Source organism: Mauremys reevesii, linkage group 12 (assembly GCF_016161935.1).
Source record: "Mauremys reevesii isolate NIE-2019 linkage group 12, ASM1616193v1, whole genome shotgun sequence".
Classification (NCBI taxonomy): domain Eukaryota; kingdom Metazoa; phylum Chordata; order Testudines; family Geoemydidae; genus Mauremys; species Mauremys reevesii.
Window position 1 is genome coordinate 21,010,627 of NC_052634.1, and position 26,795 is coordinate 21,037,421.

Genomic DNA, 26,795 nt, shown 5'->3' on the forward strand with positions numbered 1-26,795 from the left:
GAAGGCTTAAAAGCAGCGGAGGTCAGGGCAAGAGGAGGAGAGGACCATGCCTGTGTGTGGCCAGCAGACAGCCACAGGGCCAGCCTGCTCCCTGCTGTGCTGAACCCCACTGAAGGCCACCCACAGGCCAGCATGCAGGGCGGCTGCTGATGCTCTGTGGCCAACATCAGAAGAGGGTAGGAAAGCAGGGCCAGACCCCCCGTGGGTCCTCTTACCGTTCCCACTCATGGTGCTGACTTTGGAAGTGGAGCCGCCCATTTTCTTTGGCAAGTCAGGAATGGCAAAGGCGAGACTAGAAGCACCTGGGGCTCAGGTCCCAGCCTTTGTGACACCCAACCCCTTCCCTGGGCTCTAGCTGAAGCCAGAGCATTGGCCTGAGTGACCAAGAAGAGGTTCCAGCTGTGAAGAAAGCAGGACTTGCAGCACAAAGTGAGCACAACCATGAGGGGACTCAAATCCTGAATCATCCAATCCACAGGGAGATGCCTTATCCTTTAGGCCACGTGATGAGGGGGTCTAAACACTTCTTTGGGAAAGCCGGACACTGTGTTTCTCAGGTCATCTGCTGAGGGGGCCGAGACGCTCTGGGCACAAGAAGTTAAGTTCCCAGCGACAAGTGAGACTTAATTGTATGGGGCCAGGTGCAGGACTTTGGCAGGGAGGCTCGGGCATGGGGGATTGAGGTGCAGCGGATGGACCGGCTGTCTAGGCACAGAGATTTAGTCTCCCTGAGGAGGAGGAGGAATCCTGCTGACAGGCAGTGGCTGTGGAGAAAAAGAGGAGGGGTTCCTGGGATTTTTTTGCCTCTCTTTTGCCTGCCTGCTCACTCTTGCCTGCACACTGGGATAATCACTCTTGTGGTGAATGGTGAAGATGTTTCCTAACAAGCCGAGGTAGCTCAGTTGGTTGAGCGTCAGGCTCTTAATCTGAGGGTCCATGGTTCAAGCCCCTGTCTGGGTGCTCAGCTTTTAAGTTGCCTTGTGTGCCAGGAGCCAAACTCTGTTCACAGCCACACAGGGATTCCCAGAAGCTGCGGCAATTTCCTGGAAAGGTTCCTTTCCTTAGCAATCAGGAGAGAGGCCACATCCGCAGGAGCAGGTGCAGATAGCGCAGTCTCTGGCTGCCAGGAAGCGCTGTGGGGCCAGGTGCTGAGAAAGCCCAGAGGGGGAGCAGCAGAGATGGGGGGAAGGGAGAGAGAGAAGCAATGACAACAGAGCACAAGTGTAAAGGGGGCATCTGGTCTGGCTATTGTGGGGAACTTCCCTGGGTTATACATGACCCTGGTGGAATTGGCCAGTGGAAAGATCTGAGTCCCCACCCCCTTACCCAGAGGCTGTCTGACTGTTAGGATACAGAGATTTAGGCCTGTACTTTAAGAATTTAGGTGTATTTTTATCACTTAGCTAGTTATAAAGATATAAAAGAAAGAATAAAAAATCACTGTCTGTCTGTGTAATGGCCTTCTCTTACTGTGACAGTCTGAGGCCTGGTTCTTCGGCTAAGCAGCAAAGGCAGCCATAAAGTGGGAAGTGTATGGTCACATCCTCACATTCCCAACTAGTCACACTGAAATAAGGTGCGATTGGTCTGTTAGGAATACAATCCTGTCCTGATATTCCTATCACCTCCAGAGAAAGGGAAACTTAGTTTGGTAGCATCCTGTCTGGCAAGAACTCACTTATCAATAGACACAGCTGGAAAACCCTTATGTCTGTATAGATGTAGTTGTGAAATCCTCCCTTCTGTATTGTTTTGTATGTTTATTTGCATGGTCTCTGTCTGGGTCTGTGATTGTTTCTGTCTGCTGTATAATTAATTTTGTTGGGTGTAAACCAGTGAAGGTGGTGGAATATAACCATGTTACAGTATATTAGGACTGGTTAGTCTAGAGAAGGAGTGAGGGTGCCAGGCGGCGCAGCGGTCGGGGCCGCGTGGTGAGTGCCCCGCTGAAGCGCTGGCCGCCCCTCTTCTCTCTGCCCCCGCTCCCTCCCCTTCCCCCCCACTAGACCGGGCGCGCACTCTGCAGCACAGGGAGTCCACTGGCTCCGGCCGCCCTGTGGGGTTTTTTGTTTTGTTTTTACCCTGCTTTGCCGGCCGCGCCGTTGTTTTCCTCCCCGCCCCGTGCTTTGCTGCTCCAGCCCTGCCATTTTTGTGTTGCCCCCCCACTTTGCCACTCCAGCCGCACCATGACCCCCCCGCTTTGTCGCTCCAGCTGTGCCATGTCCCCCCCACTTTGCCGCTCGAGCCGTGCCGTTTCCCCCCCCTGTTTTGTTGCTCCGGTGGCCCCACCCCATTTTTTTTTGCTTGGGGTGGCAAAAAAGCCAGAGCCGGCCCTGCCCACACCTGACTCCCTGCCATCTCTACCGGGGCCTGACAAGCTTTGCTTGTGTTTGGATTCTGCAAAGCAGAGGAGCAGGTGAGGTTTTCCTTGCAAGTTGTGTGTGAGTGAATCTTTGGCCAGGTCTGCACTACAAAGTTGTTTCGGCAGAATTATATTGCTCAGGTGTGTGAAAAACACACAACGCTCTCTCGGTCGGTAGGTTGTGGCTGGTGCACACACTGCAATGCCATGTCTGGCGACAAAACTGCCCTGTTTTACTGACAAAATAAAACAACTTCGATGAGAGGTCTAGAGCTTTTTGCAGCAAACTTAAAGTGACAGAGTGTCACTGTAGATGCTGCTGTTCATTATATCACCATAACTGGCCTCCTCCAATATCCCACAATGCCCGCCGTGAACTCGCCTGCCCTGAATTCCTGCTACAGAGCCATGGGCCCCTCCGCTTTCATTGCTCTGGGAAGTTCTGACAGCTGAGCCTGCTGCTCTGCTCCGGCAGCCAGGAGCAAATCACTGCCGTGGATGCTGCTCTCTCCCGCCCTGCGAACACAGAACAGGGTGGTGGGAACTTCCTTACATGTTGGGGGGGGCACCGGCATCTGAACTGTGACACCCCCATGACACCCCTTCCCTCGAGGAGGCTCTTACCTTCTAAACAGGGACGGCTGTTTTCTAGTAAAATCACTAAAAGGGAAGGAGAAAACTCGAAAGAGGTTCCTCCTGGCGCTCACGTCCGTGAACCCGAATACTCTCTCAGTCCTCAAAGAGAGACCTGGAGAAGGAGACTTGCTGAAGCAAAGCCACAGGGGTCTTTGAGATTTCCCTGGCCCCTCGTCCCTGTCCTGCCTGGCTCATGTCAGCATCTCTCTGTGAGGTCACCAACTCCCCACCACCTTTGACCAATAGTCTGAGGGCCTGCAAAAGGCCTTTGTGATGTCACTGCCACACCCCTCCCTTGCTGTGCTAATGTCCTGCCCCTGGCCAGGCACTTTGGAGGTTTGAGCTACTCCCTGTGGATCACCCCACTCAAGGAGCGTTCGTTCTAGGCAGCAAGCCGGCTAGACAGGAAAACATCAGACGCTGCTCCCAATGCTACACTCAGTTTTTCAGAAATTAGTCGACTTTATGGCCAGAAGAGACCATTAGAGCATCTAATCTGACCCCCTGCATATCACAGGCCTCCTGTATGACACAATAGCTACTTTTGGGGCAAACACATTCCAGAAAGGCAGCTAGTCTTCATTAAATGACATCAAGAGATGAAGAATCCACCACTTTCCTTGGTAGCTTGTTCCTGTGGTGAATCATCCTCGCTGTTGAATATTTGTGCCTTAGTTGTAATATGAATTTGTCTCTTTTCACCTTCCAGCTATTGGGTCTTGTTATGCCTTTCTCTGCGAGATTAAAGAGCCCTTTCATACCCAATCTTTTCTCTCCATTAAGGCACTTCAACACTTCAATGGAGTCACTTTTCATTCATGAAGGACCCCCCGCCGCCGAATTGCCGCTGAAGACCCAGAGTGGAAGAATCTCCGGAGGCCCGGACCCCACGAGAGTTTTCCAGAGCTCCCAGAGTTAGTGAAGGACCCCGCTCCAGGAGCCCAAAAAAACTCTTGTGGGGGCCCCTGCGGGGACCAGGGCAAATTGCCCCACTTACTCCACCATCTGGGCGGCCCTGATGGGACCTGGAGCTACTGTTATTTCAGGAGTCCTGTGAGACCCTCAGCTGGTTGGTTTGCACTCTGCTCTTGGGACTCTCTCTCCTCCTCCCTCTCTGCTGCTCTCCTCCCCTAGACATTGAACCCAGCCCTTGCTGCTGCCAACACCAACTGGCAGAAGGGCCTCTAAGTCCCCTGCCTGAGGGGAGGCCAATGCATGTGGGGGGCCATAAGCAATATGATATTTTCTGTCTTATTCTCTATCCCTTTCTTAATGATTCCCAAGATTCTCTTTGCTTTTTTGCCCGTCGTTGCACACTGAGTGGATGTTTTCAGAGAACTATCCGCAGTGACTCCAAAATCCCTCACTTGAGTGGCAACAACTATTTTTGGCCTCGTCATTTTATATGTATAGTTGGGATTATGTTTTCCAATGTGCATCACTTTGCATTTATCAACAAATCTGTCATTTTGTTGCCCTTTCACCCAGTTTTGTGAGCTCTTTTAGTAACTCTTCGCAGGCTGCTTTGGACTTAACTTTCCTGAGAAGTTTTGGATCATCTGCAAATTTAGCCACCTCGCTGTTTACCCCTTTTTCCAGATCATTTATGAATATGTTGAATAGTACTTGTCCCAGACCCCCTGGGGGGCACCACTATTGACCTCTCTGCATTTTGAAAACTGATCATTTATTCCTACCTTGTAATCAGTTATTTACCCATGAGAGGACCTTCCCTCTTGTTGCCGGCTCAAAGAGCCCAAGGCGGAGCAACAGCGGGATTCGTTGCCCGGTGTGCGTCGCACTAATTATCACACCAGGGTGGAGAAGCAAAACCAGGTTTATTTGTGCACAAAGAAAGGTGCCAGGGAGAACAGCCTTCTCAAATCCTGCACGCCCGCTCACAGGTGGGGTCCCAACATTTATACCCCCCTTGTTTGTGTGAGCCTTTTGTTCGGTTTTCCCCCTCACCCCTCACCCCTCCCTTCCCAGCAACAGCTACATTAGGCATTACATTTCAGCGTGTTAGAAAAGTTCTCATCCACAGGCTTATCTTTTGGCCTTCACAGAACAAACGCATACAGATTTTCCTTCCCCCTCTCCCCCTCCTCCCCGCCGCTTCTGCTGTTTCAAACTCCTACATTTGCAAGCGGAGATTGCTGACAGCTACACATTTTGCTTGCAGTCTGTTAGCATCTTAGGCTGGTTAAAGTTCACAGCATGTAAGAACTTTGGTTCACTTCAGGCCCAAAGTCACAACTTTGGTTTACTCAGGCCTAGTGGCACCAACAATCCCCCCTTTGAGAATACTCAACAAACTTTTGGCGAGTTTTCTCAAACTTTAAAAACAAAAAACAATGAAGCTTTACAGATATATGTACAACTGCTTTTTTGAGCTTAATTACCCCCAACCCAGGAATGAATGCATGGACAAAAGAGTGGAATGTTCATTTAACAACTAAGGGATTGGGACACTGACTATAAATCAGGTAGGTATACCAAGTGGTTTAATTTCCCAGATGTCTTGGTGAATAATTCAGTCCCATATGCATGCTCCCCATGGACCCAGCAGGATTCGGTATGTGGGAGCCCACACCCACCCTAACCGGTCCATGTGCTTGGAAGGAGCACTGTGAATGTCCCCACTTCCATCCAGAAAGTGTCCAAGTATGTCTTCATGACCACAGATCAGATGGTACTCCTGATGCATCTGTAAGGGCAGTGGGCCAAGTCTGGTCTAGATCCCACTGCAATACCTTCCCAGCCTCAGTGATATTCAATACCATCTCTGTCAGTAACTTCTGGGTCATAGAACTAAGGGCTGAAATGACATGTAACTCCAGCCTGTACTTAAAATAGCTGAGTTTCAAAAATAAGGCTAGTAGCCTTTTCTAGTTGGCCCAATTTCTGATCATGTTCTTTGCTTTTAGATATTGGCTCTAGCCCACAGGGATCTGCTCAATTCTCTTTCTTTCCAGAGGAAATAACCCAGGCCTTCTGTTGTGCTAATCTAATGGCATCCCCTTGTGAGCAATCTGGGTATGTAGAAGTGATTTGAAAACTTGATAAGGGCAATGTCATTTAAAATCCAATTAGGAGGGCAATACATACTGAAGGATTTATCCAAAACACAGGGCACAGCCTGTAGATTAAACCCCAAAAGTCAATTAATACCACATTCCCAATCATGGGTCCCATAAATTTCTTCCTTGCCAGTGTACAATTCTTTGTTTCTTCACCAGGGTCAGTTCTCAATGTCCTTTTAGTCAGGAATTCCTGGACTTTGGCAATGTCAGTGGAGTGAGTGTTTCTTCTTCTTTCCCAAAACAATTGTGGTTTAGCATCCTACAGGGGAGAGGTTTCCAGCACATATCACCCTGTAATAGCTTTGCTTTTTCTAGAAAAGTCTAAAGGCACAGTTGGTCTGTCAGTGGACAAGGGAGAGGTTGTCCAGAAGCTGTCCAGAAGCACAGTAGAACTAGAAGAAAGAATAGGCTAATCATCAATAGGAAAATTCTTCTGATGTGGAGGGGTCTTTTGCAGTGAGAATCCTGGGTCCAAGCAGTCAGTCTTTGGCACTTCACAGCAGTGTTGGTAGACAGCAGGACTGGGAAAGGGCCTTTCCAGCATGGAGCCAAGGCAGTCTTTCGTTGATGGATCTTTATGTAGACCCAGTCTTCTGGTTCCTAGGAGTGGTAGGGCTGCTAGGATCTTTGGGTTGTTTCTTCTTCACCTGTGAAAAAAAAACCTAACACATTGCATTAGTGTCTTTGCAGATTTTACAAATTTTATAGTTGCATGGGCAAATTTAAGTCCCCCCTTTTCTGGTTTTTAGCCAAGTAATGGTTCTTATACTTATTAGTGCCAAAGGAAGGGCATCTGGCCACTTTAAGTTTGTCTCAGCACAAATCTTGGCCAGTTCATTTTTAGCATGTTAACTCATTCTTTTTCCTTTTTCCATTTTTTTTCTTTAACCTATAAAGGAAACTTTTACTTATACACCTTTTGTTAACAATAAATACATACACAGTACATTAGTCTTATTTAATGTATGCCACATATACCCTTTTACTAAAATAACCTTATTACAGAGCTTTAGAACAACAGGCCAGGACAAGCACACCCACTTTGATGAGTTCACTTAATACAACCTCTAGTCCAATAGCTTTCCACCATCCCCAGCCCTCTGGCTAGAAGTCTGAGGTAGCCAGAAGGATCCCATGTACAATATGGGGAGTGGGTTAACTTTCCATGTCCTTAATTTTAAAGACTGTTAGTATGAAAATTTTAATAACAATTCTTAATTAAAAGATTTGGCTAATAAAGTTTCTTTCTCTTACTTAGGAAAATGTATTAGACTTTAGTATATCACATTTTTCTGATATTTCCAAACACTTTGTTTTCTAAATTAAACAAAACAAGTATCTGCATTTCAATTTAACACTGCCACTTGATTTTAAATTAGACCATCCCATAAAAATATTAAACAACAATTCTGGCCACTTGAGACAGACACCACAAGACAGAACACAGAACACAAAACATAATTGTTACTCTGTCAGTAAATGCATGATATGTTGAATGCTGTTCAGCTGGCATTAGTTTTCTTTGATTATCTGAAAGACAAAGCAAAAGTCTACCCCTTCTGGGCAGTCAATCATTACTTAAAATATACGAATACTCTTGTTAATTCAGGAGAATTACCCCATATTTTCTTTGCCTGAATTTATTTACAAACATTTCAAAGACACCAAAAACTTTTTTTCTTTAGCATTTTTACAAAGTACAACTGCTGTTCCCTCCAGCAACTAAAGAGTTAACTTTTCACTTTCCCTTAAAAATCACATGCTCTTCCCTTAAATCACTTGCTTTTTCCTTCAGCAGCCACTTACCAATTCAAATCACCATTTCAAATATCCTCCTGAGTATTTGAAATTTCCATGCTTATACTCACTTACTCCTTTTCACTACACCCTCAAAAGTTTCCAACCTGTTTTCCCATCTCTCTGTTGCCTGCCTGCCTGGGCCCGATCCTGCTTTTCTCGCTGAATCACCCCTATTCTGGACACAAACTTATTCCACTACCAGTTTAGCTAGGAGGGTGGGCTTCACAGCTAGCCCCCACCCTTCTGGTCTTTTCCCTAAAACATTTTACTCCCAAAACTACTCAAGTTCTCCCTAGTAAGGCTTGCCACCTGGCAAAAATACACGGCCATTGGGTAAAGGCCATTTACTTAACACACAATCCAAACTCCTTTGGGGGTCTACCCAGAGACCCACTCATTTGTCTGCTGACACTTAAACAGAAAAGAAAATTACACAGAGAGCAGAGAAAATTACAGTCTAAGCCAGATTTTTCCACTTCTATTACATTGCCCGTTACGGGTGGGGGGACAGAAGGATCTCAATACAACCTCAGAGCTTCATCGCACACATGGCTTCCACCCTGAGGAATTACGAACGAGAAGTTCAGTTCCGCCCACACCCCCAACGCCCAAATAAACAGAGCAGAAAAACCAACAGTAACCGGTTAAACAGAACAGAGCTAAAACTAGATAGTGCACCAAAACCAGATAGTGTCTCCTTATTCTATTAGGGCTCACCTTTAACCATACAATCCTTATCATATAATACCAAACAATACCAAACACAGCAAACATAAAACAACAAGGGTAAAACAGATGGTGTAAATTCTACAGGGCTCCCCAATTCTCTATTGCTCACCAAACTGTGACAAATTTCTGTTACCAATTATCCCTTATGTCAGGTGATCAAACTGACATTGCAGGACGGGGGGGGGGAGATAGAGAAATCACACCATATATCCAAATTTTAAAGCTTCATTAAAAATAATAACAATGGAGAGTATTGGGAACACTCCCACATCACTCAGGAAAAATATGAATGCTCCAAGCCTTAAGCCACTTTAATACTTACACATATCCAGACTGGCATGTCTGTGTATAATGTTCAGAGAAGGGAAATAGGTGGACGGGAGATTATCCTGTATACAGCTTGTCCAGCATTTCCAACATGCTTCCACTCTTGGGATGGCTGTTCTTTTACACCCTGGAATCTCCTGCGGCATCTCTTTCAGAGATTCCAGTTCAGGTCAGCTGCCTGTCCGGCTTCAGGGTTGCAAAAACTGTTGGATCTCACTGAACCGTCAAGCTTTGCAAATGCAATCTCAGTTTTGTAACTTATACTGCTTTTTGTTTGCCTCTCTTTATTTTCCACAACCAGCTGGGGCTGAAAGCAATTTTACTTAGCATAGTTTGTGCAGGCTCCTTGACCTTGTACGCAGAGCAGCTCTCTCTCTTTATCTCTGGGGTTAGCCGAGTTTCAAATTAACCCGTTCCTAGACAAATTGCTCACACTGTGTCAGAGGCTTTCCTTTGTGATTAAAAGCTCCTCTGAGATATATGATCTTATCTAGATTGAAGATACCTTCTGATGGGCACTGTTTAGATGGATTTTCACACATGTGAAGATTCCAATTCTCTAAATACCTGCAGGTTTTAGGACCATAATGTACGTACATGTACTATGCTGGGGTACCCTTAGGGGGTGAGGTAGAATTTTTAGACTGTCCCTTTACCCACTTTCCACATGCACACACAAAGAGGGTACCCTGTCCGCACTAGCGGCTCATAAACTAAGAATCTCTCCCTACAGAACATTCACACAGGGGAGACTAACGAGGATGACTGACTTTCCTACATCCCCTTTCAGCAAAGAGCGCCGGCTAGTGTCTGGGAGACACAGCGCCGTATACTCTAATTGCATTCAATGAGATGATCAGACTGTCAGTAGCCCACACGGAAAGGAAGGGGGGGGAGGGAAGATGGGTTCACACATTCCTAGACCCAGGCAGCTTCCTCGCCGGACGATGCCAGGCTGAGTCAGCCCACCGTGGGTCGGATCTCCTAAAGATCCACTAATTACTGGGCTTGCGTTAGACTACTCCTGATCATTAGCAATCGCTTCACAGAGTAATCTGGGCGTCTTCCAGCAACGAACACTCACACAGATATACACACACACACACACCAAGGCCATTGTTTCCTATTGCCACGATGCATCTTATCTTGCTGCACAGTCAATAAATTCAAATGGCATGAGCTCAGCAGAGACAGATATTCTCACGGACAGTTCTCCTCCCAGTGCAGCTCTGGGGCATATGATGAGGGATTTTTACAAGAGCTCTACTTACAAACAGCTTCAGAAGCTACCCATTCACTGACAAAACAGAAATAATTGAAGGATCATGTTGTAATTAAGTGATCCTTCCGGTGGCCACCTTTCCTGGCTCTCTAGCTGATACTGAGGCCAGTCTACTGTACAAAATCCTTTCAGTTTACTTTCAGTCATTGGATCTGATTCAAACACTCTCCAATTCATCAGAATGCATTCTAGGGGTGTACACCATACACTGCCTGTACTCTGTTCCTGCCCCATACCATGGGAAGACACTGGGCGTCCCCAGGTCTTAACAGGCAAACAAAAGGTTAACAGCACTGGACTGTTCCTACCTTACCACAGGACCGGTTCCTCACCGTCGCCCGCAGCTGCTTCTCCACTATCTGAGTGCGTTGCACCGTTGTATCCTCCAAGGTCAGCCTGACGCGTCTCTGCCAAGGCCCCCGGTAAAGGCACCGGTGCGCGCTGGGCATTGGCTGTGACCTTCGTCCACTGGCCATTGGAGGAGTCCGGGCAAGGCACAATTTTGCCTTGAGCCCACCCAGGGACGCCAAAACTGTTGCCAGCTCAAAGAGCCCAAGGCGGAGCAACAGCGGGGTTTGTTGCCCGGTGTGCGTCGCACTAATTATCACACCAGGGTGGAGAAGCAAAACCAGGTTTATTTGTGCACAAAGAAAGGTGCCAGGGAGAACAGCCTTCTCAAATCCTGCACGCACGCTCACAGGTGGGGTCCCAACATTTATACCCCCCTTGTTTGTGTGAGCCTTTTGTTCGGTTTTCCCCCTCACCCCTCCCTTCCCAGCAACAGCTACATTAGGCATTACATTTCAGCGTGTTAGAAAAGTTCTCATCCACAGGCTTATCTTTTGGCCTTCACAGAACAAACGCATACAGATTTTCCTTCCCCCTCTCCCCCTCCTCCCCGCCGCTTCTGCTGTTTCAAACTCCTACATTTGCAAGCGGAGATTGCTGACAGCTACACATTTTGCTTGCAGTCTGTTAGCATCTTAGGCTGGTTAAAGTTCACAGCATGTAAGAACTTTGGTTCACTTCAGGCCCAAAGTCACAACTTTGGTTTACTCAGGCCTAGTGGCACCAACACTCTCATCCCATGAGAGTGTAATAGAGCAGAATAGGGCTTCCTTGGGTGTGGGTGTGAATTGACAATATATCAGGGGGTTGTGCACATTTATTGTCCTGGTGAAAAAGTGTGTCTGATACTCAGTCTTTGCTGCTCCTGCCAGCTGTGACTGCTGAGGACATTTTCCTTCTCTGCTCCAGGGTCTCTCTTCTGCCAGATTCTCAGCAAGTCAGGCCCCCTGCAGACTATGGCAGAGCAGTTTGGTAATAGGCTGCAGGACTCACCATGTAAGAATGTAGCTGCTGTAGCACCTTGACTGTCCATGGGCCAAATCTTGCAGCCCTGGATAACCTCCCACTGATGGCGATGGGAATTGAGCCTTTGTAACTAGCTGCTGGTACCTGAGGTCTCAGCTATGGATTAAACTGATGGCAAACACAGCTTCAGCCAAAGAAGAGAAGGATATAAGTGAAAGAGCAAAGCCGGCCATCTGGGGAGCTGCTGCAGTCCCATCACCACAGCTGGAAGGGAGAAGATGAAAAACTCCCTAAAGTGCTGGGAGCAGCCCCGAGAAAAGGAAGTTTGTCAGTGAGATCAGTCGCAATAACTATGAAATGACGGAGTGTTTTCTCCTCTGTGCCGACATAGCTGAATTGTGGTACTTTACTGTGAGAATAAGCTTTAAAATATCCTGCTCTAATTTCAGGATGGATCTGTAACCATAACTGGACTCTGTGGGAAGTGGCCTCTAGATTATGATCTTTGGGCAGAGCTGGCTGAAGAGCCTTCCTACTCACCAGGAGATCCTGGCTTGACCTGCTAGTTCTTCCTTGCTGAACCCAGTTTGTCTGTCAGGCTCCTTTCTTTTATTTCTTCTAATGAAAAGAAAAGACCTCACTGCACAATCCTTGTAAGTGCTTGTTCAAGACACAGAGACCCTTCCTTGTAGCTAAGTCTTGGAAAGTGTTAAGTGGTAAATCCGGAGCTGATGGAAAGGTTACCATGACTCAGAGTTGAGCTGAAGCTGCTGTGACTGAAACACAGAGAATATTTAAAAATAAACGATACAAAGTGTTTGAAGCATCAGTTATTGTGGCATTGGGGGTAACATACAGGTTGTAGGGGGATGTTAGCGTTTTGGTATTGGACGGCATATACATATACACAGTCTGTCATGTCCCCAATGCGGGGTATACGGTGGGTGGGTTCAAGGTACAGCCAGCAATCAGTGAGGGTACATCACTCATACAAACAGGTTATGGATAGTCGTGGGCATGAATAAATGAGCGGACTGGGTAATGATGATAGGATGACCCTCACAGGGCAGAGTTCAGTTTGGTTGTTTCAGGGCTCAGGGGATAAAGTCCAACAGGGGAAGTTTACAGGTCTCTTCCCCCTTGTGGGTGCATGAAGTCACGCCAGCTCACTCTTGGTATTGACGGTGGCCGGTGACGTGCTCTGTGTAAATGTCAGTATCTGATCACAGCAGCTTGTGGGAGAAGCGCATGTTAGAAGCCCTCTGTCAGCTCAGCTGTGGCTTTCTGTGCACTGAGCCAGCCTGCTCAAGGTCTGCAAGTCTTGAGGGAAATGGGGCACATTTTTACTTTGGATTTTGAAGGTGTAGTCTTGGACCATCAAGTGGAGTGGTTGCAAAGGGCCTGCTGGGGAGGGCACCATGGCTTAGTAGGCTAAGGCACCTATCTAGTAAACAGGAGATCCTGGGTTCAACTCCCAGTGGTGCCTTGTTCTATAGCTTTTTGTCTCCTCTGCTCACATTTTCCTGTGTCTTCCTAGGAAACAGAAGAGACCTCCCTTGACAATCCAAGTAATTGCTTGTGAAGGAAAAGGCTTCTTTCCAACGGAGCATTGGAGAGAATCAAATCCTCAGTCTGGTGTTGATGAAAAGGCTATTGGCATTGGCAAGGAGGTTGCTTCCGCTGCAATTTGCTGTGACAGGAGACCCTGTGTTGTGCAGCCATGCAATTCACTGGGGATATCTTCTAGAGGGTTCTCTGCAGGGCTTGCAGGAAATGGAGAATGGAGAATGACTGTCCTTTCACTTTTCATGTTATTGTTGATGAGGGCTTGCAGGAAATGGAGAATGGAGAATGACTGTCCTTTCACTTTTCATGTTATTGTTGATGAAAAATGGAGCAGTTCAGGGAGAAGTCCCAGAGCGTGGCACCATGGCAGAGCTTGCCAAGAGAGCTGCTGGATAAAGAGTAGATTCAGGATCCAGCATCCAGTGCTGCCTTGCTGAACGTGCCTCCTCTTGTCTCCTTTTGGTCAATCTTTTTTGTTAACAGAGAAGCCCGACTCTGGCTAGCCATACAAATGCTTGCAACAGAAACGGGTCTTTTTGCTGACAACTGTCAAAAGGAGGCTTTGGATAAACATGGAAACAAGGTCAAGGTCACTGAAACTCATCTTGCATGTGCAGCTGTTGAAGCTACAAGGCAGAGCACTGAGCACAGTATTACCACGGCTGGTCACAGCAGGATCTCTGTGTGGTGGGATCCGTGGGGTACAATCCCAAACTGTGGAACTGCTCTGTCCTCTTATCTCTTCAGCCTGGGCTGTGTCTTACAATGCTGCACTAGTGACAAGCAGCAAAACCCCCTCCATGTGCTGTGATCACTCAGCCAACAACATGCAGCAATGCACCCAACTAAGTTGCATGAATGCTCTATAAGCCACTCCTCAATTATACATAGAGAGACACCAGCATATCTCCCCAGCCCTCAGCCTTGCACCTCAGAAATGTACCGTCTTACACTGCTCAAAACCTCTTGAAAAGTTCAAGCTCATTAATTAATTCGCCACTTCCTCAAAAAGAAAGTGAATATGCACCAGCCTTTTTAATCTGAGCAGCTTTCCCAAGCACTTTGGACAATTTCACAAGTAAGTATAAAACATTAAAATAAGTTTATTAACTACAGAAAGATAGACTGTAAGTGATTATAAGTGTTAGGCAGAGAGGTCAACAACTGTTTCTCTGTATGTCACAGCCCCCATACCGTCGACCCCGGTGGTGATTTCCCCATGTTACAAAAGCTGGCTGGCCTGACACTTAACCCCTCTGTGGAGTGTGGCGGGGGCTGCAGCTCACCCACTGTGGGGCAGGAGGGCCCAGGTGTGGGGCACTGGGCTCCGATGCACCTGGAGAGCAGCTCAGGTGAGGCAGGGCAGGGCGTGTGGTGTCCGTTCTGTGTTGCCTGGTGCTGGGCCAGTGCACAATCCCCAGCCACGCCGCACAGCGCGCCCCGAGAGGGGACAGGGGGCCAAGCAGACGATCCAGCACGAGGGGGAGAGGATGTGTGGTTGGGGGGAGGAAAAGCCTTGGGCTGCACTGGGGGAATGCAGAGCAGGGGTGACACCCCAAAAACCTGCAGCAAAGGGATGGACAGGTGGGGTGGGTGGATAGAAGAGGCAGCAGGACTAAAATCTAAAAGGGGAGTGTGGGATCTAGTGGTCAGAACGGGGGAGGGGAGTTGGTGGTCAGAATTCCTGGGTTCTATCTCCAGCCCTGGGAGGGGAGTGGGGTCCAGTGGTTAGAGTGTGTGTCAGGGGGGGAGCCAGGACTCCTGGGTTCTCTCCCTGGCTCTGACTCTCTCTTGTGCAATTCCTCGGCAGTAACCCAACTCGCCAGTTTGTGGGAGCGAGGGGCTGGGACCGGGTTGTGACACAGTCCAGAGTCCCGTACTGCCCCTTTGTTACCCAACCGGGGCAGGGTGGGGGAGGGCCTGGGAGACCCGCTAAGAAAGGCGCTTCTGGTGGGTCTGTGTGTGGGTCACGCTGCCCCCGGCTGGATAGACCCCTCTAGGTCAGAACCAGTCTCAGCCCGGGTCAGACCCTGGGAGCCCAGCCCCCTCTGTCGCCATGGCCATGTCTATTGGTCTCCTGGAAAGGTCCATTCTCATGGGTAGCTGTCCAGTGGCAGTGAGTTCCACAGGCCTCGGCACAGGCTGTGTGGGGCAGGAGGTCCTTGTGTTGGGAGCAGTGGGAGTGAACTGTGTGCGGTCGTGTCTCTGAGCACAACTGCGAATATTCTGGTGTGTGTGTGTGTGTGTGATTGTGAGTGTGGCTGGGGGTGTGATTGTTTCTCTCTTTGGGGGTTGGGCTAGCATGCCCCTCTGGGTGTGTTGTGTGTGAGTGTTCTTGGGACTGAGAGTCCCTTTGTGCATCAATGTGTGTGTGTGTGTCACTTGCTGCAGGATACAAAATCCTGCAAAGCCACCACACACACACACACACAGAGTGGGGCTCAGCCACACCAGCAGGGGGCAGCAGGGACACACACGTCTCTCCTGGGCCAGCTTGGACAATTTCCCATCACAACCCGGCACAGTGCTGGTGCCCACACACGGGGGTGGGCAGTAACTGGGCAGAGTGGGGGGCAGATGTGCTGGATTCAGAAGGAAGCACTTTGGGAAAATCAGTCGAGGCCCTTAGCAGAGCTGGGACACAGACCCAGTGACCCCTGCACCACCCTGGGAGGGGAGTGGGGTCGAGTGGTCAGAGCAGGAGGGGGCTGGGCACCAGGACCCCTGGGTTCTCTCCAGGGGCGGCTCTAGGCACCAGCAAACCAAGCTGTTGCCTGGGGCGGCCAAATCTAGGGGGCGGCAGGCTGGGCCGGTGGACCTGCCGCAGTCATGCCTGCGGGAGGTCCACCGGAGCCGCGGACGACCGGACCTGCCGCAGGCATGACTGCGGAGGGGGCGCTCGTCCCGCGGCTCGGCTGGACCTCCCGCAGGCATGACTGCGGCAGCTCAAGCGGAGCCGCCGGACCCGCGAACCGTCCGCAGCCGTGCCCGCGGGAGGTCCGCTGTTCCCGCGGCTCCGGTGGAGCTCCCGCAGTCATGCCTGCAGCAGGTCCGCTCGTCCCGGGGCTCCGGTGGACCTGCCGCGGGAGCTCAACCGGAGCCGCGGGAAGAGGGGACCCGCCGCGGGACCGAGGAAGGGCGGCGCAGCACACCGCGCTGCCTGGGGCAGCCTATTTTCTAGAGCCGCCCCTGGTTCTCTCCTTGGCTCTGGGAGTGGAGGGGGTCTAGAGCAGGAGGACTGGGAGCCAGGACTCCTGGGTTCCATTGGGGAGACTGTTTTTTCCTGTGCTCCCCTCCCTAGAGATCCCAGCCCAGACCCCTAGTGGAGAGTGAGTGGGAGCGGGGGAAGTTGCTCTCCCACTTCAGAAACATGATTCAACCTCCCCTCCACCATGGGCTGTGACATCATGGACCCCTCCCTCCCCCAGGCAGACAGTAGAAGCCCCGGCCACCAGAGAATGTGGGGGTCTAGTTGCACCCACAACAATCCCACTCATGGTTGCAAAAAAAACCCACAGCCCCACAAACCACTGCTAGGACAGGATCTGCTGCTTTCTTTCCACCACGAGCTGCTCCCCGCCAGGCACCACACCCCATTCACACGCCTTTGGTCACTATGCAGCTCAGTAGCAATCACTGCCCCGAAGTGACTCCGGTGCAGGCACCCACAGCACGAACTCCCCACACCGGATTCTGTCCACACGGAGAGAATTCTCTCCGCCGGGCTCCTTCGGTTCCTCTCACTGCTCTCCGTCCTGCCGCCAGACACTGCTCATCTGCATAACCCCGCCCACACGTGACACCTTCTGTCATTTTGGTCTCCAGTGAATGAGTCGCCTGCAGACAGTGAACACGTCAGCGCACGTCACAGCCCCAGCGCACGTCACAGCCGCCGGGCGGGGATTGTCTGTGAGCCCCGCGCTGGGGGCGGGGCTTCAGGGAGAGACCCAGCCCCATAGTAGACAGCCTGGGGCAGGGAGATATTGGGGGAAGGGATGAGGGAAGAAGGGGTGAGGGAGAGACCCACCCCCATAGACCTGCAGGGGCAGGGAGATATTGGGGTCAGGAGGGGAGAAGGGGGATTGGCAGAGACCCAGCCTGGGGTGCAGGGGAAATGGGGTGGGGTGGAGGGAGACATGTGGGGTGGGGGTGGGGTGTGTGAAATGTTGGTCCAGGGAAACTGAGTCACTCCCAGGACATCGTGTGCAGGGGAGAGCACAGGGGCAGGGAGAGAGCCCCAGCCCCACAGAGCCCCAGAGGGATATTGGGGCAGGGGAGGGGATGGAGGGGGGAGAGACCCAGCCCCTTAGACCCCTAGAGGCAGCGGGATATGGAGGGGCAGGAGAGGGGATGGAGGGAGGAGAGACCCATCTCCATAGACCCCCATTGGCAGGAAATGAGGGAAGAAGGGGGGAGGGAGGGATCCAGCCCTATAGACCTGTAGGGGCAGGGAGATATTGGGGGCAGGAGGGGAGAAGGGGGGTTGGCAGAGACTCAGCCCGGGGTGCACGGCAAAAGGGGGTGGTTTGGAGGGAACTGGGGAGGAGAAGAGACACATGGCAGCACACACATTGGGACAGGGAAACTGACTCACTCCGAATACATGCGGAGCAGGGCAGGGCGGAGGCAGATCATGCTGGTCCCAGGGTAATTTCGGGGGGGTTCTGATTCCCCACTCAGCCGGGGGGCTCCCCTCTGGGCTGAGGAGACCTGGGGTGGGCGGGTGCAGGGGCTGTGTGTGTGTGTGTGTCAAGCTGGGGGAGCTGCCTGGGCAGAGGGGCTGGAACCAGGGGCGGCTCCAGGAACCAGCACACCCAGCGCGTGGTTGGGGGGCAAACTGCAGGGGGGGCTCTGCTGGTCACCGCGAGGGCAGCAGGCACCCCAGCCCCTCCCCCACTCTGCCCCTTCCCCTCCCAGAGCTGGGGGAGAACCCAGGAGTCCTGGCTCCCAGCCCCGCCCCTCCCCCCTATTTCCATATGGCTCCATCCAACAGCCCCGCCCCCGAGGGGGGAGAGAGGAGGCCAAGGGAGACGCAGGCGGGGGGTGGGGGGGGGGCAGGGCCGAGACCCCGGGACCCGCGAGTACGCGTCACGAGCCGGAGGGGGGCGGGGCCGGGGCTCTCTGGGGGCGGGGCGGGGATGAGGAGTTGCTTTGTGGGGGAGGTGTCAGGTTGACCCAGGACCCGCCTCACTTGGGCTGGAGGACGGAGGCGCCCGGGCAGGCTGGGAGTTGTAGTTCCTGGCTCGTCCCAGAGCAGAAGTGACGGTCGGTTGCTCAGACAACGCGCCCCCTCCCGGTGCACTCTGGGAAGCGTAGTTCTCTCTCTCTCTCGCTCCGTCACACACGCGCGGCCAATATTGGAGGAGGGGCCATAACTCGTCACTTCGCCGCGCCCCTCCCCGCTCCCTGATTGGCGGAGAGAGCGCGGGACAGAGACTCGGCGCGTGGGGGGAGGCCCCGGTTCCCTCGCCGAGCCGCTGCGGTGCCCCCCCCCCCGGCGCGCGCTGCTGCCGTTGGGATTCGAATCCCGCTGGCGGCCGGGGGGGCTGCGCGGCTCATTCCCCGCGGGCGGCCGCGGAGCGAGGGGGACGCGGCTCGGGGGCAGCCGGTGTAACGTCAGAAACATGAACCGCTCCCGATTCGCTACTTTGCCTGCACTGAGCATGCGCGGATTGAACTGAGCATGCCCAGTAACCCTCGCTGTCGCCGCTGCCCTCACCTCTACTCACCATTCGCTGCCTGCTCTTGGGGGGCGTTTAAAATGCTCAAGGGGGCAAATCGCAGCGGGGGGGGGGGGCTGCCAGGGTCTGAGCGGGGCAGAAAATTACTGGCCGGGGTCAAGCTGCTGTAGGCAGCGGCAGGAGAGAGGCTGAAGGGGGAAAATCGGGGTGGGGAGCCGGGGTTAAGCCCCGGGAGACGCTGCCAGACCCTGTGCGGGACAAAACCCCGTTTAGGAGGGGGTGGGGACAGGGGCCCCTTGATCTGGGGGTGTCGGGGTTGTGGGGGGGGGCACAGGCTGTTTTCAGTTCTGCTGCTTGTCAGCCCCGGAGCAGGGGGCGGGTTCCTGGGGCTGGGGCTTAGAGGCACCAGCAGCCCAATTCCCAGACTGTCAAAGCGTAGACACCGCAGCTCCTCTCTAGCCTGTACAAGTGCTGCGGGGATGTTACTGCTCCAGCCAGGAGACTGAATGCGGGAAATATTGCACAGACGCCCCCTCCCTCCCTCACACTCTGCCTCTCACATTTTGACTATGGAAAAGTGTCTTCTGTCATTTTCCATGTCTATATGGAATCACTGCAGCTCCTTTCTCTTATACAACGTGCTGATTTGGTAACTCCCTCCCAGAGCCCGCGTATCCACACCCCCTCCTGTACCCGAATCCCCTGCCCCAGGTCAGAGCCTGCACCCGTCACTCAAACTCACCATAGCCTGCAACCCTCCTGCACCCCCAACTCCATCCCAGAGCCTGCACCCCAAACAGGGACAGATTAATCTGTTGTGGGCCCGGTGCTAAACATATTTGTGGGTCCCCATGGGGGAAATGGGGACATGAGGCATGGGCTCAAGGTCAGACACCAAGAAGACCAGCGCCATTCGTATTCTGGTTTTGGATAAAATACTTGATCTTGCCTACATCATAGAAACCTTCCTCCCTCCAAGTCTACACCCCACTACACCCTTTAGCAATAAAGTACCCATTAAAGAAGTTCTGAATCAGTCGTCTTTCTTCCCAATTTAGTTTTAACAATAAAGCTGCAACCTAAGTAGCTATGGGAGATGACAGTGCAACTACTAGGTATTGGTGGGGGAAAAGTGAATCGGGCCCTGCCCCTAAGAGGGTCCTGCGCCCAAGCCCCGGTTCGGTGTATTGGCAAGAGTCAGTGCATTGTACCGGGGTGGCCCGGCTTCTCCAGGGGACAATTTAAAGGGCCTGGGGGCCCTTTAAATTGCCACCACAGCCACACTTCTGGAGCCCTGGGGTAGGGCTGTTGGGATCTGTGGGCTACTTAAAAAGTCTGTGGCTCCCGTTGCTTCTATCGCCCCAGCCCTTTAAATAGCCACTGGAGCCCCGCCGCTTCCCCAGGGCTCCGGCAGCTATGTACATGGCCAGGGCTGTGGAAGCAGGGGAGCCCCAGGTGGCTGCTGCTACTCTGGTGGGGGAGGGAGGAGGAAGAGGGAGCACTTACCATACCGGGTGGTCTGTACCCCCTGTACCTGCACCCCCTGCCCTGTCTCCAGCCAACCCCTGCTGCACCCCCCCTGCCTGAAGCCAGCCATTCCTGCACTCCTCTGTCTTCAGCACTGCCAATCTATGCCGCACCCCCCTATGGCCCTGCTTGAAGCCAGCCAGCCCACCCCACCCCACCCACCCCTGTCTCCAGCCATTGCTGCACCCCTTGCCCTGCCTGCAGCCAGCCCCATGTCCACTGGTGCCCTGCAATTCCCTGGGCAGTAACCCTGCACACCTGCTTCAATGATGGGAGAAGAGAGCAGTTGGTACCCAGACATGTGTACACCCTAGGGTGACCAGACATCAAGTGTGAAAAATCAGGATGGGGTGGAGGTTAATAGGATCCTATATAAGAAAAAGACCCCAAGATTGGGACTGTCTCTATAAAATCGGGACATCTGGTCACCCTAGCACACTCCCAGGGACCCACACATGTGAAGCGGAGTTCATTTCTAGTTCAGTCCCATCTTTTTAAAAAAGAACTGTAGGTAGTGTTAACATACAGCCATATTTTCCCGGACATGTCAGACTTTTTGGTTCTTAAATTGCTGTCCGGGAGGAATTTTTAAATCTGGAAATATAGTAACCCTATTGGTACCAGAAATACATATTCTGGCACATCCCTTAAATCAGAACTTTTTATAGGGAACCGGTTGCTAAGAAAGGAAAGGCTTTTTTTTTTCCACCTTTTTTTCCTTTTTTTTAAAGTCATCCCTGCTGGGGCCCTGCCGAAAATGTTTGAATTGGGTGGGCCCCAAACTTTCTAAAGCCGGCCCAAACTAGTCTGTTCAGTGTTATAGCTTTTAATATGCTAATGCAAACACTGTAATAGAGCATTCATGTGCCAATGTACTGTAGCTTGTTTTAACTTACTGTAATACTAGAAGTGGTGCATGTGAATATTGCCGTAACGAGGGCAAGGAGAGTGAGGCACTTGCCTCGGGCACGGAAAGTGAGGGGCTCAGAAAGTCTCTCCTTCAGCAGCAATTCGGCAGCAAGTCCTTCCCTCTGAGAGGGACTGGGGGACCCGTTGCTGAATTGCCGCTGGTCGTCATCAATGGAGAGGGGTGGCACATACGGCTCTTTTACAGAAATTCGTAGGTGGATCCTTCCCTCCAATAGGGAAGAGCCGGACATGCTGCCTCTGTTCCTTGCCTTGTGTGCAAAAATCCCTAGTTATGGCTCTGCATGTGAAGCTCTCTTAAAAGCTGACACTACAGTAGTGATATACCCAAGCCAGCATGCATAGGGCTGGGAGTGGGGAAGGGGAGTGCATTTAGGTATAAGTAACATCTCTCACACCAAACAGGAACTTTTCCACAGTTCATTATTATACCTTGTCTTACAAACACCAAAAACTATTACATATGCACAAAGGTCAATAATCCCCCCCTCCCCATATATACAGAGTTGTGTTTCTGCATATGGGTGAGTAGTCTCTTGGTCTATCCAAAGCCGTGATCAAGTGTCTTGATGTTTTTGGTCTTTTGGCCTCGAGATGAAAACCTTGTCTGTGTCTTGGGAACCTTGAGGTAAAAAATTATCTATCTCAGATTAATATTGAGCTACCAGCTGTTCAGGAATCAGTACAGAGTCAGCTGCCAAGCCACATGTTGAATCCTACTGCAAACAGTATGGGTGACCCATGAGGCATTCTGAAGCAAGAGATAACTGTAAAACTTTAAATAAGGCGCAGAAAGAATAAACTTTTCCTAGGTTTTGTTTCTGTCAGATTGATTGTATTATGTATAGTAGGTGTTTAATATAAAAACCAGGTAGTATGGTTTACAATGTTATAACAAGAGATTATGCTATTACCATTATCCAGTCAACTTGCACACTACTATTTTGAATTAGTGATAATTCACAGAGAGAGAAAGAAGAAAGCTGAATCTAGACAATTATTAACCAGATTCCTGGTTATTCACCAACCACTTTGCTTCAGGCCATGGCATAAAGCACCATAAACCCAGGACAGTATGGACAAGACAATATTCACCTCGAATTTGCATCTGCTACACTCCGTCCCCCGCCTCATTCCCAGTCATACTATTCAGGATATAGCCTAGTGAGAAAGTGGCATGGCTGAAGCATGTAGCTGGCAACTGAAAACTAGTACAGAGTACAATAGCCCTGAGAACATTGCTTAATTCTGAGAACTGTGTCTGCAGTGAGATGCAGGGTGGGCCTGGTGCCACGGCACCGCTGTCACCGTTGTAAGGTCGGTACTGACTCTAATCCCCCTCCCACAGGAAAACTCCCTTGGACCTTTTCTGGATGCCACTAAAAATATAAAAAATCTGCTGCCCCAGTGCTAATTTACTGCTACAGGAGACTTGATGCAGTGAAATAATTTCCCTATATTCCATCAAACTCTGCATCACACCTCTTGAGTATTTAAAAGAGTCTCTCATAACTATTTGTCTATGTAAAGTATCAGAACAGTTCACAAATTTTAGGATTGCCTTTTGCTGAACTACTCTTGCCTGTGAATCCAGCTCTTACAGTCCCATGTTCACACGTCATTGCTTGTGTGTAGAAGCTGATTCACAAATATTCGGTAAGTGTATTATATGGTCTCACCCTACATCGTTCCCAAGGGCAAAAATCTTCTGCAACAATGAAGGCTTGGGCAGATGACCAGTGGCTGCAGAATTTTTGGATTCATCTTTGTGCAAAACTCACCAAAATGAAAGCTGCACTGACAGTGGAGAAGAAAAAATAATTGGACTATGGGGATCTGCAACACCAGATTACTTTCGGTCAATCAGTGGTCTCTCTCCTAAACTAAGGTGAATGGATTTCTTTAATGTAAGTAGTCACAATATATGGTTAAATATTTTATGATCAATATCCTGTTAAGAACTCCGCGGTCACAGATAATACCTGTCTTCTTTGGAAACCAGGACACATTATCCAGTCTTTTCCCCCACCCCCGCACAACCAAAACTGATCTGAGAAAAACCTTGCATAAAGCAGTTAATGGAGGTGCAAGACATACCTACTTCCTTGGTGACAAGCTTTAGGCAACACCCCTATCCTCATTCACACCCACCGTAGCAGTAGGACAGACTTCTAGTAGTGAAACTCTGATTGATTTTATGGCTACACTTAGCGCTGCACAGCGCTGCCGCGGGAGCGCTCCCGCGGCAGCACTTTGAAGCGCGAGTGTGGTCAGAGCTCTCCCAGCGCTGTCCGTACTCCACCTCCCTGTGGGGAATAACGTACAGCGCTGGGAGCCGTGCTCCCAGCGCTGGGGCTCTGATCACACTGGTGCTTTGCAGCGCTGCAACTTGCAGCGCTGGAGGAGGGGTTTTTCACACCCTGCTGCAGCGCTGCAAATCTGCAAGGGTTGCCAAGCCAAAATATCGAAGCAGACAAATTAATTGTCAGCCCCCTGAAGGAACATCACCCATAGTAAGAAGTGATCAGCTCCTATTATCTAGCCTAAAGAAATTCCTTCAGTCCTCAGTTTACCCATAAACAAATCTAGTGTTCTCCCATCAACCAATTCAACCAATTGCATATTTTATCTACCAAACCATTTCCTCACTCTCAAGTAAGAATTCTTATGCGTGTATAGACCCAAAATTTGCCTGATTTAGAATCATAGAATAGAATCATAGAATCTCAGGTTTGGAAGGGACCACAGGAGGTCATCTAGTCCAACCCCCTGCTCAAAGCAGGACCAATCCCCAACTAAATCATCCCAGCCAGGGCTTTCTGGAGACTGAGCTTAAAAATCTCTAAGGATGGAGATTCCACCACTTCCCTAGGTAACCACATCTACTCCTGACAGAATTAAGATTCTGAGTTAAGATCATCAATGAAGACTCACGAGTTCAAGCTTCCTGGAGTGGGTGAGTTCCCTCATTTTATCTCTCTGTTTCCTTTTCTACCTCAGGTATTAATCTTTAAGAATGTAACTTATTTTGTTTAGGCTCTTGTAGTGATGTAAGGGTGATGATAGGGACATGCTAAATCTGGGACAAATAAGGGTGTCATCTTGAAAGTGCTATTTGAATCATTCCATTGGGCACACAACCAGTACATTGATAGATTTACACAACCCCCCACCCCCAAGAAGAGTAGAAATATCGGGGAAAACCAAGACAAGTAACCACAATAAATGAGCATATCCCAATTAATGGGCAAATCTGTTAAAAGTACCCAAATACTAAGGGTCTTCCTGGCTAACTGCATGAATAATAAAGAATCTTCACAATATAGTCATTTCTTAAATGGTTTGCATGCCTGTAATCATGGTGATTTCTTTATTGCTCCCAATTTCTATATTGTTTATCTGTGCGGTGTCTGTTTTTTAAAATGTCTTTGGCTGACATATAAGTAATTTTGCTTGATTTAAAACAATTTAGATGGTGGGATCTAATTGGTAAGATAATCAAGTAACATTATGTTATGGTTGATTAGTTAAATTATATTAAAATGATTGATTAAAGGCATTGATGAGAATGAGGCATGGCCGCCCAGAGGTGGGGGTACAAGTGGGGCAATTTGCCCCAGGCCGAGCCCGCAGAGGCCCCCATGAGTTTTTTGGGGACCGTGGAGCGGGGTCCTTCACTCGCTCCAGGGGCCCCAGAAAACTCTTGCGGGGCCTGGGGCCCCAGAGCTTCTTCTGCTCCCGGTCTTCGCCGGTGGGGGGTCCTACCGCTCCGGGGAGGAAGGACCCCCTGCCAGTGAATTACCACCGAAGTGGGACCTGCCACTAAAGTGCAGCCGGGTCTTCAGTGGCGGGGGGCCCTTCTGTTCCGGGACCCGCCAACGAAGTGCCCCGAAGACGCGGCTGCAGTAAGTCGCCGGCAGGGGGCTGCCGCCGCAGGTCTTCGGGGCACTTCGGCGGTGGGTCCCGGAGCAGAAGGACCCCCCACCGCCAAATTACCGCCGAAGCGGGGGTCCCCCACCGCCGAAGACCCCAGGCCCTCAGAATCCTCTGGGCGGCTCTGGGGGAGCCATTCAGCGTGTGACTGTATGACTGGATCAAGCGACAGCTGCCGAGTTCCAGGAGATGAGGCTGCAGCTGGCCGATATGAGTGGGAGCACCGAGTGAAGGGAGGGGCGGCCTCCACTGACATTTTTGCGGCCTGCAGGGAATGGAGACAAAGCAGGGGGATGTGGGGTCTCAGGGCAGGACCCACGGATCTGATAGTGCAGGACCACAGTCACTGGAGGAGGAGAGAGAGTCCTGCAAGAGGAAATGGCAAGTGGGAAGCAATAAGTGCAGAGTGCAAACCAGCCAGCTGAAAGTCACAGGGGTCTAGCAAATGAAATACCAGCTGGTCCCATGGTGTAATGGCCAGCACTCAGGACTTTGAATCCTGGAATCTGAGTTCAAATCTCAGTGGGACCTCCTGGAGATATGTGGGCTTGCTGCAAAGCCCTGGAGCACGATGTGCTTAGCAGGGGCAGCTCTAGGCATTGCGCTGCCCCAAGCATGCCGCATGGGGGTGCTCTGTCAGTCGCTGGTCCTGCAGCTCCAGTGGAGCTCCACCAAAGCTGTGGGACCAGCAGACCCTCTGTAGGAGCACCCCCTGTGGCATGCTGCCCCAAGCACATGCTTGGCATGCTGGGGCCTGAAGCTGCCCTTGGTGCTTGGCTACCCTCTCTCAGGGTGAACTAGAGTGAGGTTTTTTCCCTCACGCTGGGTGACTGATCCCCACTGGAGATAGGTCTCTGGTCTGGCTGGTTCAATGGGCTGGCTGCTAAAGGTTGGGGTCCTAGAACTTAACAGTCCAGCTAGAGATTCCTGTGGTTTGACCATATGCTTGTTTCTCGCTGCTTCACCTGATGCCCACAACTTTGGTCCCTGCAGCTGCCACACTCTTCCTCTTGCCCACATGGCATTTAAAGGAAGGAGGGCCAGGGCCAGGCTTCATAGTCAGGGCTAGGCAGGAGGGAGGCAGAGTCCCAGGCTGGAGCCCAGCACCTCTCCTCCTCTGGGTACCTGGAGCAGAGGCAGCTGCTGCTGACAGCTCCAAGGGAAGGCTTAAGAGCCACAGAGCAACCGAGGGCAGGGCAAGAGGAGGGGAGAACTATGCCTATGCGTGGCCAGCAGACAGCCACAAAGACACCCGGCCAGGCTGCTCCCTGCTCCCTGCCATGCCGAACCCCCACTGAAGGCCACTCACAGACCAGCATTCGTTCTGTGGCCAGCATCACAAGGTGGTAGGAAAGCAGGTGGGGCCTTTGACTGTTCCCACTCAGGGGGCTCCTTTTGGCGGTGGGGCAGGAGATATTTCCCCCAAGAGGCTCTTCCCCAGCTGCTGAGAAGCACAGAAGTACCTGGTGTTTGCTCTTGCGGTGAAAGGGGTTAATACGTTTAGGCGGCCTGGCTAGCTCAGTGGCAGCACCTCTGGCTCTTACTCTGAAGGTTGAAGTTACAATTCCCTGTTTGGGTGCTTGGGGCTCCTCCTCAACAATGCAACACACAATCTGCTTAAGCCCCCA

The 26,795-nt window shown here is 51.0% G+C and overlaps 1 protein-coding gene and 2 non-coding genes across 3 annotated transcripts in view; 2 read left to right on the forward strand and 1 right to left on the reverse strand.

Moving 5' to 3' along the window:
• LOC120375921 (zinc finger protein 850-like) overlaps positions 1 to 26,795 on the reverse strand; it is a gene marked incomplete at both ends in the record, with an annotated part of 362,646 nt that overhangs the window by 256,171 nt on the left and 79,680 nt on the right. The gene's annotated exons all lie outside the window — the stretch shown is intronic.
• TRNAT-AGU lies at positions 12,946 to 13,019 on the forward strand. The gene has a single exon. It is a non-coding gene; the product is annotated as a tRNA-Thr (tRNA).
• Positions 25,627 to 25,698, forward strand: TRNAQ-UUG. The gene has a single exon. It is a non-coding gene; the product is annotated as a tRNA-Gln (tRNA).